The 16,670-nt window shown below is 40.3% G+C and overlaps 1 protein-coding gene across 1 annotated transcript in view; it reads left to right on the forward strand.

The window, feature by feature from the left end:
• LOC107977609 (zinc finger protein 431-like) overlaps positions 1-16,670 on the forward strand; it is a 156,707-nt gene that overhangs the window by 2,891 nt on the left and 137,146 nt on the right. The gene's annotated exons all lie outside the window — the stretch shown is intronic.

Here is a 16,670-nt window from a genome sequence, read left to right on the forward strand (position 1 = left end):
CGGAAAGAACTTATGGAAGAGAAAATCCAATTCATGTAAACTATTTGGTAAAGACTTCATACTTGTCTTGAGTTTCAATAAAATATTTCACGTGAAGACGGGGTTTTACTGAGTTAATCAGACACAAAATAAATGATAAGTGTGTGTGTGTGTTTTATTGGGGACCACCTTAGAAAGATATTAGTAAATATCCCCCAAGGCTTTCCTCCTCTGGAAGATGGACCCTTCTGAATGGGTCCACAATCCAAGAGAGAGAGAGAGAGAGAGAGAGAGAGAGAGAGAGAGAGAGAGAATGCCACATATTCTCCACCTTTTGGTCATGTACGCAGACCCAAATGCACAGCATATGAGAGTCAAGATCACTCCCATCTGATTGGTCTGTCTTCTAGAGGTTCTGATTGGCCTTTGAGGCCTGTGGGACAGGAACAGTAGAGCAGAAGAGACACAGCACAATGGTTTAATCTGATCAAAGAATTCCTGTGTTGCCACAGGGTAACAGAAAACTAGAAACCATGAGGTGAATCCTGAAGTGGGGACATTTTCAAACCCCTGGGGATGGAGCCAGAAATAGCAGGCAGTGTCTGGACTGAGGTGACTCCAGGTGATGGCTCATCCTTGGCTACTTGAGGGCGGGGTTGGGAAGTGGGCAACCAAACATTCCAACGTCTTTTTATAGCTATTGATGCTGGCAGGGCTTCCAAATAAACAACCCATATTCCCTGGGTATAGGGGTGTCAGTTTAAATCTGTTTTTTTTTTTGATTGACAAGGCAGTATGTAGTGAGGGATGTGTCATGCCTTGGTGGGCTCACATTCAGCAGAAGTTATTGGTGGAGAAGTATTCCCCTAGCTACTATACTGTGTATTTCCTTGAGTAGGTAGAGAAACTAGATAGGGTGAAGCAGTTTAAGTCTGGTTTCTTTGGTTGACAAGGGAGTATGTAGGGAGGGGGTGAGTCATGACTTAGTGGGCTCACATTTGGCAGGAGTTATTGGTGAAGAAGTATTCCCCTAGCTCTATACTGTGTATTTCCTTCAGGAGGTAGAGAAGCTAGGTAGGGTGAAGCTTCATCCATAACAGTGAGGTGCAAATAGCACTGTTCAAAGCCCTGCCCTCAGGGTGCCAGGGGAGGACCCTTCCCTTGATTTACCTCAGTTCAGTCTCTGCACTAAAAAGGCCCAACATTTGAGGCTCCAACTCCTAAAATCCCCCACCTCAGCTTTCACCTCTGGATTTTTGATTTACTATTCTCATAGGGCCACCCAGAAATGATTTGCTCACATGAAACATGTATTTATTAATTCAGCCTGATTGAATCATTTTATCACTAACCTTGGGTTTCCCATTTCCTTTCCACTAACTGGGGTTTTTAAACATAACAGGAAGGCTTTACCCTTGGGCTCCCTTGGTTTTCTACAGCAATCTTTGGATCCCATTCCCATGGCTGTGGCATGGAGAGGACATGAGGGCAGGACCCGGACCAGGCAGAACAATCAGGTCATGAGCACAGTGCTGAGCTGGCATATGCTGGAACTGGGTGCTTGAACCTCATGGCTTATAGTTACCCCATTCTGGCAGCAGCTTCCTAGTCTCAGACGATGCTGCAGGACCCAGGCCAACTGAGAGTGGCTGCTTCGTGACACAGCCAATCCACAGCCAGGGCCATGCCCAGTAGGAAAACCCAGTGAGGGAATTTCCAAACTGCTGGTTCAAGCATCCACCCTGGCAGAGCCCACATGACCTTGATAACTGATGGCACCTAAAGCAAGTCCAGAATGGTTATAGGTGCTGGTGCTGGCGTTGGCATGTACTCACAAATATAGCCAAAATTCTGACAATTTATCCTGTGCTGAGAGTTCAGCTGTGAGAACATGTGAGCCCACTGAAAGCCTCATGAACAGCCAAATAGCATTAGACATAGGCAGTAGATCCTAATCCTCCCAGTGCAGTTGCAACCAAAGAATTTTTTATTTCCCCTCACCCCCACCTACAGCCACCTCTCATTCTGGCTTGAAATGAGATGATGAAATGGTTGGGGCTTCCCCCAGACACAGCATGTAATACCTGTTCCTCCCTGGACTCCCTGACATCTCCATTTCATCTGATTCAAAGGAGTCCATGTGTCCAGCTCCAGGAGAGGTGTTTACCTTGTGTTGTTCCTGATTGATTTTCCTGCTTCATTATACCAGCCACCCAATCTCTCCTGCCCTAAAAAGCAAACCCCTTTGTAGGCACCTCTGTCTCCAAGTCCTTTCCTCCAGTTCTTTCTGGAACACACTTCCAGCCACTGCTCTGAGGCACTTTATCAAAGGCCTCCTTGTGAAGGACCAAAAATTAAAGTTAATAAAAGTTTAAAAACTTGGATCCTAAAAAGGGAACTTTTTAGGACTTCTTAACTGGGAAATGGCATGACTGCCCCTTTAGTCCTACTCTCAGAAAAGGGGAGTGACTGTCCACCACCAATATCAACATTCCTTTGTCTGGTAATTGCTGGTTGAAAATGTTCCTTGGCCCAGGGGAAAACTGACAGACCCTGTGACCCTGTAACCACACACCCCCATCCCCTGTATTATCTTACTTAAATGTATCCTCCTCAAAATATATGGTTATTGCCTTACTCTGTACTTTGTATGACCTTAAGTCACCAGGGAGACTTTGTAATTTGTGAGTTTCAGCATTATGATCTTTTCCTATAAAAGCCCCTCTCAATTATTGTTCAAGGCTTCTGACACAAACTTAGTTTGAATTAGGAGAAACCTTTGCATTTGTGCCATTTGTGTCTCATCCTTGGGGTGGTGTGTCTGGGTCTCCACAAACCTGGCATAACACTTGATGTCAGAGCTTGCTGCTAACTCAATGATGGGCTTCAGCTCTCATCTGTCTCACTGTTAGCAATACAAAGCCCAGCTGACTGTCTCTCTGATACATTTTATGCACCCTCTTCCAACCCAGCAGCTGCTGCTTTCAGTTTGGGAATAAAGTTCATACCTATTTTGCAGGCATTTTGTTGCTTTCCTTGGAATTACATGCACCTTGGGATGAGCAATCACTCATTTTCATTATTCTACATGCAATAGCTTATCAGCCTGTAATTAACCGAGTAGACATAACTAGATTTAAGCTTTGGAAGCTCATATGTAAAGCAGATTTATGAAGTGCACATGTATGTGGTGCAATGGAGGAAGCTGTGCTTTTGTGGATGCAGTTGGAACAACCTGAAGGTCACCCCTGAGAGGGGGATTGTAGACTAAAGGAAGGCCAGCTAAAGACCATAATGCAAAGACAGAAACACAGAATAAAATCGGGAGGACAGTTTTAGTTGATACAGAATGCCATGAGATAATTTTTCACCACTCTTATATACCTTAACCAAAAAAGGGAACATGATGTCGGATATATGGAGCAAAGAGACTTTTTTCCCTCGATTCTTCAAAGATTCGGTAACCACAACTTAGATTCAAGTTTCTCCTCCTTACATGGACTTGAGGGTTACGAGTAACCACACCTCAGACCAGGTCTGTTTTTATTTAGAATAAGACAGCCAAGGACAAGACCAGACATCTTTCTGTACCCACACCTTTCACCTGTAGATTTTATGACTTCCTGAGTACAGATTTGAACTCTCTGCCTTTGAGCCAAGATGGAGTACAGCCATCTTTATATGCACTGACAGTGAAACATGTTTCTCATTTATGTGCCTTTGTCAAAAGGCAATTGTGAGTAAAAGGTGGTTGTGGTGGCTCAACTCTCTGCCTGGCTGACATCCAGACTGCTTATCTGAATTGTTCATTTTTAAAAATTTTTGTTATGATGCCATGGCTGTTCTGGAACTTCTGGGTATAAGGCAGCCTAATTTATTGTCTTAGCCTCTGGGGTGGCTGGCATTGATGGATTGTGGTGACAAGTACCGCAATACCCTACTATAAATTGAACTTGTGGAGAAAGGATAACACTTCTTTTATATTTGTTAGGGTTAGAGATTGATTTTTCCCAAAATACAGAGGTTCTTCCTGTAAATTAGTGTGTATGTCTCTTACATCTGCTTTTCATGCTGTGCAAAGTTGCCCTTGCAACTTTGTGTGTCCAAAAATATTAACCAAATTGAATTTTTTTAAATTGCTTAGGTTGTTGCTTGCTAAACTCTGGTGACTAAGTGTAGAAATAAAAAAATGATCAGGTTTTGATTCATTCTGTTTTGGTGTGTGATTTTTGTGTATGTCTGTGGCTCCTTGCTTCCTTACCCAAGATTTGATGTAGTGCACATTCATCTTGAGCTCTCTATGGAGCACAAAAGTACTTTGTAGGCTTGAATATTCTACCTCTACCTTCTAAGTTCTGGGTGACAGGTGTGTGATACTGTGTCTCTCGTTTTGTTGGTATTTTGAGATAGAGACTTACTATGTTGTGCAGTTGGCCTCAAACTCTCGATGTGTCCCAGCTTTAGCCTGCTGAGTGCTGGAGTGAGAAGCATTTCAATCTTGAGCCACCAGACCCTACTGGTGGCCAAGTTGTTAATCTAGGTGTCACAAAGGAAGTGTGCCAGTTACCTCCAGTCTAGCCAAAGACACTTAATGACTGCACTCTGGAGCTTTTCTGTAGTTACTTAATTGGGGAATATTTTTTAATCAACAAGAAAACAAATACACATAAAAAGAGAATTTAGCTAGGCAGTGGTGGTTGAAGCCTTTGATCTCAGCACTCTGAACACAGAGGCAGGTGCATCTGTGAGTTTGAGAACAGCAAGGGCTACAGAGTGAAGCCCTATCAAGTGTCCATGAAGATGAGGAGAAATTACCAGGACTAGCAGCTGTAGTTACTGGTTATTGAGAGCCATGAGCGTTGGGGATAGAAATATAAATCCAGTTCTCTGGAAAATCTAGATGTGCCCTAACCTGAGCTATTGTTCTAGCCCAAACAGATGAACTGTTAACAGTTATTCCACAGATTATAGTCAGTAGTTTGTTGTTGTTGTTTTACTTTAATGAAACTCTGGATAATGAAACATGATCCATCACACTCAAAAAACACACATGAGGTTTATTGGGGAAGGGAACTAAGAGAGTCTTAGGTGTTAAACAATAAAGAGAAGAAATGGAAAGAGACAGAGAACATGAAGTTGATGCTTGCTTATGAAGAGTAATGGAGAGGTTTAGAACAAGTCTCAGCAGTTCCGGCCCTGGAAACTGGATTCATGTGGCTGCCTTTTGGCTGACTCCTCATGGCCTCTGCATGCAGAGTCCTTATGAAGCTTCTTAATGCATGCTCCACATAGCCATGCAATATTTGACAGCTGTCAGCAAGGAGAAATCACCTGTCAAAGACAGATCCCAGGGCAAGGGAAGGTCACCTGGAGAAGAGCAGAGAAGTTCAATCCCAGGGCATGGAGGGACCCCAAGTATAAGAGAGGCCTGGGAACCACAAAAGGTTCCCTATGTAAAAGGCACAGGCTCTGGAGAGTCGTGGCATGGAGTGATAGGCCAGTGCTCAGCAGAATCCACCAGGACAGGAGAAGGAGAGGAGTTGGGAGCTGGAACATGGTCAGGTTACCCAGGACCCAGGGAGAGGGAGAAACCAGGATACCAACAATTGTTATTAGGCAGAATTGCATTTTCTGTGTGCTATTATTTCCTTTGTTACTTACAAAATATTTCAGTTATAAAAACGTATATAGACCCAGGCATTTGTGGTGCATGCCTTTAATCCCAGCTCTCAGGAGGCAGAGTCAGATAAATTTCTGAGCTCGAAGCCAGCCTGGTCTACAGAGCTAGTGCCAGGACAGGGTCCAAAGCAATACAGAAAAAACCCTGTCTTGAAAATCCCAAAAAAATATATTAAAAATGTATAAAGGACACCAACAGTTTGTGTTGTTGCACAGGCTTTTATTCCCAATATTCGGGAGGTTGAGGAAGTTCTATGAGGTTGTCTCCATCTTGGTCTACAAAATAATCTCCAGGACAGCTTGGGATTCACAGAGAAACCCTGTTTTGAAAAGAAAACAAAAGACCACTGTAACAAACATCTTTTTATTTAATCCCCCAAATAATAAGTAATATATCTTGTGTGTCCTTCTTGTTCCCCTTACCCTAAGAGATTTCTTTTACATTTTTTTTCTCAGTAAAAATGTGTCTGTCATGTACAATAATTTTGGGATACGTTTTTCTCTTTCCTGTTTTGACAGCCTTTTCCCTATCAAGTAGTATTTCTGGTACAAACCTGATATTAAATTTTAATGAGCAATATATGAGGCTTTCTCAGGTTGTTCCAATTTGTATGGTATCTGGGTTTGGTCATGAGGTTTCACGACATAGCTTTCTGACCACACTCAAACTCAATTGGCTGTGTCAACTGTTCTTTAACTCAATGCTGACCTCCTGCCTCAGCCTCCTAAGTTATGGGTTACATGTGTGAGCCATTATGCCTGTTTTTTATGCCGTTATTCCTGTTATCCAAGGTATCATTGCTAAAGCCAATGTTATCAGGCTTTTTATTCCTTGTATGTCTGAGGTTAACATGGTTAGGTCTTAGGTCCAAGTGTTTGGTCCACTTTGAGTTGATTTTTTTGTATATGGGCTTAGGTGAGCATTCATCCTCATTATTCAATGTGTGAATTCACACTTTTCCTAGTTTCCTAACACCATTTTTTTTTTAAAAAAAGGATTCTTCTATTAAAAATTATTGGGTTTTGGCGCACTTGTTTAAAATCATATTCCATATAAGAGAGGTTTGTTTGTGGCCATCATCTCCACTGGTCTATGTCTGTCAGTCTGTATATGTCATCCCATGTAATTTTGATTACTTAAATCTTTAGAATAAGGTTTCAAATCAAGAAGTGTGTGTGTGTGTGTTGCAGGATTGTTGGTGTTAGTTTGTTTTCAGTAGGTTGGTTTCAGTGTCTTTGAAACCAGCTCACAAATGCTAGGCTACTCTGCAATGTGTTGATCTTCTAGGCTTGGCTTCCCAAGTGTAGAGATTTGCCATAAATGGTTTAGGTAATGTTTTATAATTTCCAATTTGAAAATCTTTAACTGCCTAAATTAATTTATTCTTAATATTATTTCAAATTTAATTAATTTTTCAATTTTCATTTTGACTGTTTACAGCTACTATAAGTAAGTGTAATTGATTTTTTACATGCTAATTTAAAAATCTTATTACATATGTGTATGACATGTATGTCAGTGCCAGTATTCTCGTGTCAGTGTGTGTGTGTGTGTGTGTGTGTGTGTGTGTGTGTGTGTGTGTGTGTGTTTGCGTGCAGACCAATATACAAGTTTTGGGGACCTATTCTATCCACTAGAAAACCTCAACATTTAAGTCAGATCTTCTATACATGACCCTGAAAAATATTTTATTCCCATTAATGTTCCTAACCTGCCCTGATTTTATCTTGATACTTGTTGAGTTTATTATTTAAAATATTTTAATGCAAACATTTGTTTTTGTTATGTGAATTGCATCTGTAAAAATGTATACATGCATGTGTCTGCCTGTAGAAGGCAAAAGAAAGCAATGGATTACTTGTAGCAGTATTCATAGGCTGCTATAAGCCACTAGACATGGATAGTGGGAAATGAACTCTGCTCCCTGGGAAGAAGAGTAAGTAGTCTTTGACTGTGACCTAGCTCTACTGCCCCTACTTTTAATTTGTAACTAAAAGCTTTTCCTGTGTGTTTTTAATTTCAATACATGATTACAAAGCTTGCAGTTTGGTGCTGCAACTAACAACACTCTGTTGTGATTCAGTGAAGTTTATTTCCAGGGGATAAAAGGAATTGCAGATCTGCAGAGATTTCTCAAGTGTGCCTGGTGTTGGGTAGGTAGATAGGACAGAATCCATGTTTTGTGCCATAATCCCTATGGCAGGAGGAAGATTTTTTAATTATTTTCCTATTCTGTTGTGTAATTCAGCATCAGTGGGGCTGCATTTACCTGAAACAACAAGGGATTACAATGAGCTGCTGATCCATACCAAGAAATCACCTCCATTCCCAGAGAGAGCTATAGGGCATAGTGATTCTGTTTTGGGAGAAATATCAGTAGCTCCAGGGTCAAAACAACAGTTCCAAGGTCACATTGAGATAATTTTGTGCAAGTTTTGAAGTCTGTTTTTATTCAAGTTCTATACACATAGAACTATAGAGAGCTGGGTAACATTGGTCAAGATCAGCCATTTCCCTTCCTAAGTTTTTTTTTGTCTGTTGATTAAAACTTTACTATATTTTCCTGTCTTAGTTATTGGCTTTTTATCACTAACCCCTTCATCCTTTCAGAAATACTTTACACATTTTTGAATGATTTGTTTGTGACAATTATAGACCTCAAATTATGTGAATCTGTGTATTGTATTTCTGTAATCTAAAACTGTAATAAAACTATTCATTTTCTTGAAAATGATGGGACTTCACCAATTTGTCTTCATAAAATTTCTTATGTTACCAGTTGCTTAAGATTTTGTTTTAGGGGGAAGTTGCTGTGAAGAGACAGTTTCAGATTTCTTTTTTACTTTATCTTGGATGTTTGCCTCTTCCCATTTCCTGTCATAGCTATGTTTTCCAGTTGTTCCTGCCTTCATGTTTGAGTATTTGCTGCTTAAGTGATTGATATGATTAAAACATTGAATTCAGATTTTAAAAACTTGTCATATATTATTTTCTCTGTCGGCTAATTAGTCTCAGGTATTAACATGACAAAACTTCGGGTCATCTGAGCTACACTCGACATTGAATGTGTAATGGAATGTGCACACAAAGGGGCCTGGATGAGGAACAGGATATGCTCTATAAGAGAGGAATAATGTCTATTCCTCTCTACAAGAGAGGAATAAAGCTGGGAGGTCTGTGCTGACTGAGTCATTTGATCTTTGATCAACCAGTAGGGATGCTGCTAATATGAGTCCTATCAGAGTGCCCCTAGCCAATGTGGTTATTTTGGGGGTGAGGGGCATTTACAGTCAGGAGTACAAATGGCAGGTAATTTCTGGGTTCTTGCCTAGGCGTCTTCTGCCTTTCCTGAAGTGAGTTGTAAGAAAGGCCACAAGGTATAACAAGGCAAATATATGGTGTTCAGAGAAGGTCTGCTGAGCTAACATTTCATTTGCTTATTTAGTTAGTTATTGATTGCTTTATCTTTCAAGACAGGGTTTCTCAGTGTACCAGTCGTGGCAGTACTGGGACTCACCTAGCAGACCAGTCTGGTTTTGAACTTGCAGAGATCTTACTGCCTCTGCCTCCTAAGTGCTGGGCTTACAGGCATATGCCACCATCACCCAGTAAGATTTCAATTCTGTTCAGACTTGAATGGAGCATGAGCCAGACTCTAGTTATTTGGTCCATGTGGTGACCTGGACAGTGGCCCTTGTCCTCTGTGCCTCCCAGTATGGATTTACTGGGTAATGGGACACTCTACTGCATTGGCATAGGAGGATATAGTTCTTGCAGGATCACTGTCCAATGTTCACATAGGGGCACTGCTTTTGTTTGCAGCAGCAAGACAGATTAAAAACTGAAATTTTGGTTTCTAGAAGTTCTGAATATTGCATCCCATTTTTCAGGTTTGTATTATAAATCTTGCAAAGAGTTTAGGAACTAGTAGAAAAATGGTAATGTGGATCCTCTTTCATGACTACATGATTAGAATGCTTTTAACTTGGTGCTGCAACTAACCACAATGATGTGATCCAGTGAAGTTTATTTCCAGGGGAGAAAGTTGCTGATGTGTAGAGATTTCTCAAGTGTGCATGGTGCTGTGCAGTTAGATTGTTCAGATTCCATGTTATATGCCATAGGCCAGAGAATCATATTTAAAATCACTTTCTTTTTCTTTTTCTTTTTGTAGTTCAGGGTCCATTTCTTTCCTTTTTTAAATTTAAATTAGAATCAAGCTGGATTTACATGTCAATCACAATCCCTTTTCCCTTCCCTCCTCCAGTCCCCCCAACACAATACTCCATTCCCTTTCTGATCCCCAGGTTAGGGGACACCTTCCATGAGGGATCTTCAAAGTGTATTAAATCATTTAGAGCAGGGACTAGGACCAGCCCCATGTTGCTAGGATGAGAGAGTTGTGCTTTATGTAGAAAGGGCTCAGAAAGTTCATTCACATGCTAGGAATAAGAACTAATTCACTACAACAGGCCCCATAGATTGCTCAGGCTTCCTAACTGACACTCATGTTAAGGGGGCCTGGAACAGTCCTATGCTTGTTTCCCAGCTATAAATCTGTGGTTGATGAACTCCCCCTTCTTCAGGACAGCTCTTTCTGTGACTTTCTCCAGGCTGGTCTTGCCCCATTTGCTCATCATTCCTTCCTACCTGAAACTAGATTCCAGGAGTTTGGCTCAGTGGTTACCTGTAGCTGTCTGCTTCTTCTTCCATCAGCTACTGGATGAAGGCTCTAGGATGGCATAAAAGGTAGTTATTGAGCTCATTATCAGAGAAGTGCATTTTAGGTAACCTCTCCACTATTGCTTAGATTGTCAGTTGGTGTCATCCTTGTAGATCTCTGGAAATCTCCCTAGTGCCAGATCTCTTCTTTAACCTAAAATTGGCCTATCTGTTATGGTATCTCTCATCCTGTTCTCCTTTATTCTTATTCTGATGCAAGTTTCCTAATTCCCCATTTCCTCCTCTCCCCTCCTCATCTCCCCTTTCATTCTCCCAGTTCCCTCTCCCCTACCCACATGCTCCCATTTAGCTGAGGAGATCCCATCTCCTTCCCCTTCTCTGGGGAGCCATACATTCTTCTCTTAGAGTACTCTTTATTTCCTAGCTTCTCTGGTTGTGAGTATTGTAGACTGGTAATCCTTTGTTCCTTGTCAAAAATCCATGTGTGAGTGAGTACATACCATGTGTTTTGTGACTGGGTTACCTCATTCAGGAAGGTTTCATCTAGTTCCATCCATTTGCCAGTGAATGTCAAGATTCCATAGGGTTTTTCTGTTTAGTAGTACTCCATTGTGAAAATAGACCACATTTTCTCTTTCCATTTTCACCTGAGGGGCATCCAGGTTGCTTCCACATCCTGGCTATTACACACAACACTGTTATCAACTTAGTCAAACAGATATCCTTGTTGTATTAATGTGCATTATTTGGGTATATGCCCAAGAGAAGAATTGCTGGATCTTGAGGTAGACTGATTTCCATTTTCCTGAGACACCACCATACATGATTTCCAAAGTGGTCATACAAGTTTGCATTCCTACCAGCAATGCTGGCGTGTTCCTTTTTCTCCACATCATCTCCAGCATAGAATGTTGTAGGGGAAGCTGTAGCCACGCCTTCTTAGGGGCTGGCTACAGGAGTACCTGAGGGCTTGTGAGGGCGTGGTCAGAGTGAGTAGGGGGACTGCGTTTTCGGTTTGGTTTCTCTTTGCTTCTTGCTGTACAGACTACCACCGGCTGGCTGGTCCGCTCTGTAAGTAAGGCTTTTCCCTATTAAATACCCTTATATTTCTACCTGACTCCATATTGGTAATTACCTACTATAGAATGTCATTGGTGTTTTTTTATTTTAGCCATTGTGGCCAGTGTAAGATGCTATCTCCCAGTTATTTTGAATTGCATTTCCCTCACGGCTAAGGATTTTGAGCACATTCTTAAATGTCTTTCAGACATTTTAGATTCCTCTGTTAGTGGTGTATATTGAGATCCTATATATGCTCAAGGTGTGAACCGTGTTCCTGACTTCTTCCCATTGTCAGTGGTTAAGGTGTACAATGCCCAGCTCCTTCTACAGCAGCATGTCTGCCTGCATTCTACCATATTACAACGTGATGATACTTGATAAAACCTCTGCAATTTTAAGCCAGCCCAATAACATGTTTTTTCTTTAAATGATTAGCAATATACATGGTGTCTCTTCCCAGCTATAGAAACCCTATATCAGTGTATGATTCCATACCATTTTAGAAAGGAAATGTAAGAAATACTGCCAGATTTAGTTTTGAGAAGATCATATTATACATAGGCTTGTGTACTTGTGCATCATGTGTTATTAATAGAAAACCTAGTATTCAATTGTAGTGATTCTTTATTTCATGTACCATGCAACAGGTATTTAAATCAATATGTTGATAGCAGAATAAATAATATGATCATGTATCAACAACTACCTTTTATGTTTGTGATCCAGATAAAATTAAAAGTAGAGTGTTATTACAAAAAATTTCAGCACCATACTTGGAATATATATAACTATTTGCAAAGCCATTCTTATAATTTCCCTGGGTAACTGGTAACTGAAAAATTACTTTAATAGTCATTATTTCAGCTTCTAGAGTTGGAGACATAGCATTAAAAGAAAATTTAGAGATAAACTCACTGAATTGCATCTAAATTAGAAAAATGTTCAAGACAATATTGACACTGATTTCATAGAAAGATTTGTTGGAGGAAAATCCACATAGAAATGTAAACAATATAAAATTACTTCCACTTTCAGTTCTCTCGAACTTAAGTTAACATGCAGACAATTGTTTGGAAGCTGCCTCTTGTATAAAAACTGTCATAATTTGAATAATGAGCTAATGGTATAGAATGAAATATTTACTAGAATTTATTTTAAAATATGCAAAATATATTATTTTCTAAACTATACATTATGAGTTTTACTAGCTAGAGCTTTCTTATGAGATCTTGTCTCAAGCAACAGGGCAAAATTATATTCAGCTATATTTGTAATTGTGTGTGTGTGTGTGTGTGTGTGTGTGTGTGTGTGTGTGTGTTTGTGATTGAGAAATATCTTCCTATTGTATTCACTTTGTAGTCCAAATTGGCTTGAATTCAAGGACATCTGCCTGTCTCTGATTTCATAATCAGCTAAATTCATATATGAAAACAATTTAACACACACCACTAGCATACACCAAAAAAGACTTTAAGAGGTCTCTGCTGAGATTAAGCTGAACACTTAAGTGTATTTTGGAAAAGGATTTCAGGATGAGTCTAAGATAATCAGTGTTGGAATTTCATTTTGAGATAGGTTTTTTTTCTTCATATCTATGGCTGACTTGAACTCAGATTGCAGATGAGGTAGGACCCAAATTCACAGAACTTTGCTTGTCTCGCCTTCCCAGATAATACATTGAATGCTGTGCGCCATACCATTCTGTTGTAATTTTATTATTTATTTACTTATATATGTTTGTATGAGTGTGAGTCTTTTTTTTCCATTTTGTGGCTTTGGAGAGTGTCCTGGAAACAGCTCTTGTAGACCAGGCTGGTCTGGAACTCATAGAAATTCTCTGCCTCTGTCTCCCGAGTGCTGGGATTAAAGTTGTGTGCCACCAATGCCCAGCTTGCATGTGATTCTTTATGTGTCAAAATTGTGCATGTGTGTTATGGTTTGGGTATAAATATCAGGGAACAATTTGCATGTTTGGTTTTACAGTTAGCATGTGTGAGACAGGGTTATCAGTTCCCATGCCACAAAAATAGACTTGGCAGGATTTCTTTTGTCTCCATAGACTTGTCATCAAAAGCATTGGATTATAGACATGTACTGTAGAATACAAAAGTGAAGACATAGTTTGTTTTTTGTTTGCCTGTTTTATTTTCTTTTCCTTATTTACTTTTGTTTTTTCAAGACAGGGTTTATCTATGGCTTTGGAGGCTCTCCTGGAACTAGGTATTGTAGAGCAGGCTGATCTTAGATGTACAGAAATCCACCACCCACTGCTGCTCTTGCTCCTGATGTTGTGTCTGTTATTCTGTGAAACCCAGCCTCTGCCATTACTGTTCATCCCACACAGAAATGGCCCCTGAACTTCAGGGTTCCCATAGTTCTGGTCTGACTGAGACTGATAAGAAAGCTGAGGGAGGGGAGGGAAAAGGAAGGAAGCGAGCCTCATCTCTCACATGAGGTTATTGTAATTCATTTTCATTTTGTCTGATTTGGATTGCTGAATCCAGAGAGGACTATAGGTTTGTAGAAATTTTTCAATTATATCCAGGAGGACAAGTGGAAGTTGCTATGGATACTAGGAAGACAGCAGGGTCTTCAATCTGATATAGGGGCTGTGGTGCATTTGCTGCTACACGGAGCTGAACTCAGAGCTTCAGTGTTCTGGGAAACCACAAAGTGGTGAGCTAGGGGATGCTGTCTGCAGATGGGGAGGAGCAGATGGCAAGGTATGGCAGACAGTGTGGTGGGTCCTGCCTGTATATGGGGGAGACTGCAGCCAGATTCCCTCTCTTGTGAAGTTCCATGAGGTCCATGTAAATTCTTTGATCAAGAGGGAGGACTCTCAATAACTATACTCTGTGGTCTTCATCTGATCAGATCATTGGGCACAGATAGCTGTGTATAGGGACACGTTTCTAGTCAAGGTCAACATTTTTGATATACATATGGAAAGCAGCTTGCCTAAGTCAGAGGCCTAGTTTTTCCAGTAGTGTATTGAAATTCAACACTTTTGCATTTAACCATTACATGTAATATACATCCATAGTTAATTTTGTTCAGATGGTCCAGAGGCTTCTCATGTATCGGGTAGCAGTCCCCTATTTTGCTTTGGAAATAGAATGACTCCCTAAATAGAATTGAGCTGAGGGAAGACTGCCTCTGAAACACCCAAAGATAAGTATATGCTAACCAGTCTTTCTTGGATACTAGGATACACATTTGTTCACCAGGATTGTTCAGACATTTGACTCCAAACCATTAAAAAGAAGCCACCCCCGATTTACAAGAAGCCTCTTGGCCCATTCCCATATCAAAAACAGCCCTTTGACAAAGTACTCAAGGAGGCATTACAGGGCTCAACAAACCTTAAACCTTGGTGTCATAAATATTTATATTTTTTTCCTTTTTATCTTTTGTGTTTTTTATAATATAGCTTCCTCTGTGGCTTTGGAGGCTGTCTTGTAACTAGCTCTTGTAGACCAGGCTGGTCTCAAACTCACAGAGATCCAACCACCTTTTCCTCCTGAGTGCTGCAATTAAAGGCTTTCACCACTACCACCTTGTTTTTAGTTTGTTTTTTGTATTTTGGTTTTTCTTTCAGAAAGCATAGTTTTTCCAGGTGGGCTATATGACACAAGGTAAAAAATATTTGAAAATAAAACACTGTTCACTGTTGTGGTAAGAACTTACCTCATCTAGCAAGGTTATCATTTATGCTTTCCGGTTGGGAGGAGGAACATTCTTGGGAGAGTTAGTAACAGCCTGGGGCCTAGGACTTGGGAGCTTTTCCTAAGGGCCTGGTGTATTGACAATGAAACAAATCTCCTTCTCTAAAAACTGCAATATTTTTGGGAGAGCTGGTAATAGTTTCGGACCAGGAATTTTTAAAAGGATTGCTGCACATACTGAGATTACCAACTATTCCAACCATATGCAGCTATTTTTGTCTGTCCTAAGGCCACTGTGTCTTTAGTCAGTAATATTCTTAAGATACTCTGTTTCCTTTGTGTGGTATTGTTTGACTAGTCTCCTCCTGATTTTCTCTGATGATATTATAGTTTCTGATGACTTCCTATAAGTTTCCCAAATCCTTCCATTCTCCCACACCATTTATTCAGTATACAAGATGCTATCATACCTAAGAAGCTTAGTTAGCATGTAGAGAGATGACTCAGAGGTTAAGAACACTGGCATCTCTTCCAGAGGTCCTGAGTTTAATTCACAGCAAGCACATGGTGGCTCACAACCATATATAATGAGATCTGGTGCTCTTTTCTGGCCTGCATGGGTATATGCAGACAGAACACAGTATACATAATAAATCTTAAATATGAAGAAGAAGCTTAGTTTTTTTTCCTGGGGGGCATAATCCTCTGCAATACTTCACCAACCTAACCTTCATTTTTTCTACCTTCTACTTGTCCTATCTTTCATAACTGTTTCAACCTTCACCTCAGAACCCTGACCCTGAAGGAATATCCTTGCTGTGTGACTGTATTCTACTTATCTGGTACTATCACTTTTATGAACTGATACTTTTCTGGTTTATGGTGTTTTGAGAGATGGTATGAACAATCTTGAATGGTAATGGGAGACTCTGAAGCCATGACATTGTAAGATATAAAACTTGCAGTATCAATGCCAAGTGTTCACATATGGGTACTGCTTTCGGTGGAAGTGGGAAGGAAGATTAGAAAACTGAAGTTCTGGTTTCTACGAGTTCTGAATATTGCATTCCATTTTCAAGTTTTTATTACAAATGTTACAAAGAGTTTAGGAAGTTATATGAAAATGTTGATGTGGATTGTCTTTCACCAATACATGATTAGAATGTTTGTAACTTGTTGCTACAACTAAATGCAATGGTGTGATTCAGTGAAATTTATTTCCAGGGAGAAAAGATGTTTCTGAAGTTCAGAGATTACTGAAGTGTGCATGGTATTTGGCAGGTAGTTAGGACATGATCCATGTTTTGTGCCATAATCTGTGGAAGCAGATTTCAAATTATTTTTCTATGCTGTTTTGTGAATGAGCATCAGAGGGGCTGCAATTACCTGAAAGAAGTAGAAATTATTGCAAGGAGGTGCTGCTACATAGCAATAGATCACCTCAATTTCCATAGGTGTCAGGGCTTTGCATGAGATCTAAGGCCATTCTTGGCCAGCCACATAAGTGTATATTAACCTTTATATAGCAGCTCCTTAGAACAACTTGACTCCATCCTCCACCCAAAGATTCAGTCACCTGGGCAACCCTTCCTGGACCTCTT

The sequence above is a fragment of the Cricetulus griseus genome, unplaced genomic scaffold (assembly GCF_003668045.3).
Source record: "Cricetulus griseus strain 17A/GY unplaced genomic scaffold, alternate assembly CriGri-PICRH-1.0 unplaced_scaffold_1, whole genome shotgun sequence".
NCBI lineage: Eukaryota > Metazoa > Chordata > Mammalia > Rodentia > Cricetidae > Cricetulus > Cricetulus griseus.